The sequence below is a fragment of the Amphiprion ocellaris genome, unplaced genomic scaffold (assembly GCF_022539595.1).
Source record: "Amphiprion ocellaris isolate individual 3 ecotype Okinawa unplaced genomic scaffold, ASM2253959v1 Aocel_unscaffolded91, whole genome shotgun sequence".
Taxonomy (NCBI): domain Eukaryota; kingdom Metazoa; phylum Chordata; class Actinopteri; family Pomacentridae; genus Amphiprion; species Amphiprion ocellaris.
Window position 1 is genome coordinate 1 of NW_026559575.1, and position 4,620 is coordinate 4,620.

The 4,620-nt window shown below is 37.2% G+C and overlaps 1 long non-coding RNA gene across 2 annotated transcripts; it reads left to right on the forward strand.

Moving 5' to 3' along the window:
- The first annotated feature begins 152 nt into the window (after positions 1-152).
- LOC129348534 (uncharacterized) lies at positions 153-3,175 on the forward strand. 2 transcript variants are annotated; one of them, XR_008601103.1, is made up of 3 exons: positions 153-255; positions 1,178-1,278; positions 3,045-3,175. It is a non-coding gene; the product is annotated as an uncharacterized LOC129348534 (long non-coding RNA). The 2 variants fall into 2 exon arrangements; XR_008601104.1 differs by lacking the exon at positions 3,045-3,175 and adding an exon at positions 2,020-2,150.
- Positions 3,176-4,620: the final 1,445 nt, after the last annotated feature.

The window sequence follows — 4,620 nt, forward strand, 5'->3', positions numbered from 1 at the left end:
TCCATTGCGTTTCACTGCTCCTTATATTTTGAATTGCATGTCAAACTGCGAACCACTTCCTAAACCAGTCACGTGGTACGACCGGCTTGCCAGGCTTCGAACGTCATCATTTTTGGCTCCTCCCCTAAATGAAGCAAGCCTTGTGGACACGCCCCCTCCATTACCCGACACACGCTTCACAGCCCCCGCACATCTCGTAACATCACTAGGTAGCATCTCTGGCTGCTGTTGACCTTGTTTTTGGAGTAAAACACGGTAAGAAGATAAATACTTCTAACCAGTAGCGTTGTTTTGTTGAACGTTAAGTCAGCGACTTGTGAAGAGTTGTGTTTTGTCGTGTTTGAGCAGTTGGTCCGGACGCGTTAGCTAGCTAAGTGGCTAAGTTAGCTAGCTAAGCGGCTAAGTTAGCTAGCGGGCTAATCAACACAGGTGGCTAACTTACTGCTGAACACCTGTGTTAGTTGCTGCCACAGCTGTCGTCATTATTAGAAGGAACTTCTCAACCTGTATTTCTCTGCTGTGTATTTTAGCTTTTAAAAAAGTTATTTTACTTTAAGGTTAACTGAAACCCGTTCAGCTGCACTGAAGTTTAACATTCAGCTGCTTTGAATTAAACCATGCTGAACTTAACTGCGCAACATTACCTCTCTGAATCTCCATAATTTCATTAAATTCCTTCTCTCTTTCACTGCTCAAGTTCAATCCAGTATATAAAGTGACATTAATAGTGAATTAAACTAACAACCAACTATTGTATTTATTTATTATTGCATGTATTTGTAGTAAAACATGAGTTGAAACATCCTACTTTTGGATCTAGAACTGCACAAGCCGTTCATTTTCAGTCACCTGTTGAGTTAAACTCCCCTTTTTATGTGAGGTTGAAGCAGAAAGTCTGAGTTAACAAAGAAAATTGTTTATAATTTGTGATACCTGTTATCTCTGACTGAGGCTTTAGTTTCTGTTGAGCTGATTTACACGTAGAAACTTTGTTCAGGAAGATTTCTCAGTAGCTCAGAGGACAGGCTGCTTTTTACACAACCTTGTAAGAGAATGTCTGTCAATGCTTTCAGCAGAATTTAGAAACACAACACTTCCTAAACAGATATTTTGAGGCTGTGAGGTTGAACGTTTGAGAGTATATCAGTGTGTTTGTTTGTGGTCTTTCTGTTTCTAGGTGGAAGCTGAATTAGTGAGGATGACTCCTGCTCCTGTCATCTCTAAGCTCCTCACACATCTTTACCTGCACATGAGGAAAATCACTCCTGTAGAATGCAGGTATGTTTGTCATTATTATAAAAAGATGTTGCCTGGTGACCTGTCAGAAACCCATTATACAGAGTCAGCCAAAATAATGTTTACACACATCAGGAAAAGAAAAACTTGCATAAATATTTCAATACCAAATTCATTCAGACATCATGAGATCAATAAAAGTTATCTTTGGCCTCTACAATTACAAGAGGTGCTCAAAGTGGTGCCACTGGCTTCCAGACATTTCTGTTGTGTTGTAGACGTCATTTGTTGATGCTCCATTCATGAGGGTAGCGCCATCTGTTGGGGAAAACATCGTACAACAGGACACAGAGTTATTGTGATTTGATCAAACTTAGAAAGAGGAATCTATATGTATAGAAGTACTCTATACAAATGAAATATTTATAAAAGTTTTTCTTTTCCTGATGTGTGTAAACATTATTTTGGCTGATTCTGACTCTGTGAACTTAATGAGAACAAAACTGTCATTTAATTGTTGCTCTGGAAGCTTCTTTAGTGAAAACCGGCTGGTGTTCTGCTTAGAAACAAACTGCTGTTGAGGTCTGTGTTTTTAGGTTTAACCCCACAGTTTCTGAATGAACTGATAGTTTGTTTTTTTTTCCTGATCAATGTGGACGTTATAATTGATGGTAACAGTTACTGATCATATAATCAGCATGACAATATAACAGTATAACATTCTGACCACCCTGACTAATACTGTGTTGGTCCCTTTATGCTGCTAAAACTCCTCTGACCCAGTGGTTCATCAGAACCTCTGGGGATTCTGTGGATCCTGTGGGTTGCAGGGTGGGTCCTACCTAGACCAGGCTGATCCTGGACCATCCCACAGATGCTCCATCAGATGTGGATGTGGGGAGTGTAGAACCCAGGTGAACAGCTTAGCTCTGTCGTGTTCCTCGGACCACTCCTGAGTAGTTTTATATTTGTCCTGCTGAGGGTGGCAGCTGGCATCAAGGACTGCTGTTGCCATGGAGACAAGGGGGTTGTTTGTCCTGCAGTGTTTAGGTGGTGGTACATGTCAAACATCCACATGAACGTCAAGGTTTCCCAGCAGAACGTTGCATTAGAACAAGATGATGGATGTTGTTCTCTTCAGCTGTCAGTGGTCAGAATGTTGTGGCTATTGGTGGATCTGTCTGCCTTTACTCTGACATCCAGAGTTATACAAAAGTGTAGAATGTGTGCAGTGCAGAAGAGACTTACTTTATTGGATGCAGTTTTAGTGGTCCCATCAGAGAAAATCATATCCATATACAGATTTTTATTAATTCCAGGACTGGTTCAGTAAAGATTATAATAATAACTACATCAGATAATTCTTTGTTTCAGTTGGAATTTTGCAGACTGAGAGATGGTTGAGAAGGTTTCAGTTCTTGTTTTAGCAAAATATGTTATAATAGAAGATCTTTATTGTCATTGTACATAAAATTATCTGCAAACCAGCAAAGTGCATCAGTCCTGAGGTATCTTAAAAAATAAATAAGTAAAGAGAATAATGCTTCTAAAGCCAATAATAAACAGAATATTTTGAGGGAATATTCTAAAAAAGAAAGAAAAGGCTCCATTCTCACTCCTCTCAGGATAAACTGTCATTAAAATTGACTTTAAATTTAGCTTCAACATGAGATAAAAACATTTACTTTCATTACTGATGTTGTCAAGTTTTTAATAAAGTTCATGCTACTTTTCTAAAATGATGAAAGTGAATAAATTGTATTTGTGTGATCTGTGTTTGATTTCTGTCCTTTTCTCCTGTCATCCAGATGTTCAGAGGGAGATGATGCCACATCTGGTCCAGCTGATGGAAGGTCTTGAAGTTCTCTGACTGCCTCGACTGAAGATGGTCGTCTCACTGGATTTAAGGTTCAGATGCTCAGTAACAAACTCCACCAATGAGCCAACCAGGGAAGCTGTAGGTTTATTAAATGTTGCTATGAGGTTTCACTGCTTTTTCTTTGTGGATGCAATGAAGCTCCAACTGAAACTTGAATTAGAACTTAGAAGTAAAATCCTTCCATCTGAAAGGATTTAGTTGCATTAATAACTTCATAACATTCTAATTTTTATTCCAGTCTTGGTTGGAAATAGAATCTCTGTATTGATTCAGGTAAAAAACTGAACTTCACAGCATGTTGGAGCAAAACAACCAGATGAAAACTGTGATGGTGTTGGATTGTCAGACTGTAATGTTGCAGCTCAAAGCAGCTTTTCTATCTCAGTTCATTGTGACATTCAGCTATGAATCAACACAGCAGATGGTGATCCATGCTGTGGAAGTCTCACATCTCCTGATTTAATGGAGCTGCTTTACACTTTTTACGCTGTTTATTCACCAACACTTATTTAATAAAATCCCATCTAGTTTTTATGAGGAATGTGATGTTTTACTTTCTCTGTGAATAACTGCAGTCTAATGGAACAGCTGGAATTGTAACATCTGTCCTGATATTGATCATGAAGTATTGATCAGAATACTTATGGTCAGCAGTCATCCCTGAAGTTTTACATTAAAATCTTTACTTGTGTTGTGAACTTTGGTAAGAAGCAGAAACTTTAGCGTTGCCATGGATACATGAGTGTTAAATTCTGTCCATTGTTTGATTTTGGGAAATTCAATCCAGTTCCAGAATGTGGAGGAATTTAGTCTCAATCACAGACAATAAATATTATCTGAAAGTCGGGTTATTGTTGTTTATCATCACACAATACAAAAAGATTAATGTTAGAAATATTCCAATTAAGACTCTAGAAATATCAGGATTTATGTAAATTAACCTCAATAATATGAATGTTTAGGTTAAGATCGTGCAGTGATATTTATTATGTAAGTTTAGCTGATTAAAGTTTATGACTCTGCACTAAAATATTATTTAAATTTACATCAATATTGTAATATTTAGGGTCAGACCCTACAGTATTGAGATTAAGAAATCAAATATTCTATAAAATAAATACGCTGACCTCATTTGGATATATTTAAGTGAGACTAACAATATTATTTGACACAAATCTGATCTAATCAAAATTTTAATCATTTTTACTCCAAACATTTACTGGACCTGATTTAAATATTAAAATCATTCCTTTCCTAATCCTCTGCTGTACGTTCAAACTCTGAGGCCTTAAATAGAAACAACACAAGTATCTGATTGAAGGAACTTCTGCAGAGTCCTGGTTCCAGAACATGATGATAGAATTATAGACAAACTTTAACAAAAGCTGCCTGAGAGTTTACAGGTTTTTATGTTGGGATTTCTTCCACTAATTTAATGATCAGTTATCAGCAATAATCAAGTGTTTCATTTGATGAACTTGATTTCCTAAAACATCCAGACTTGG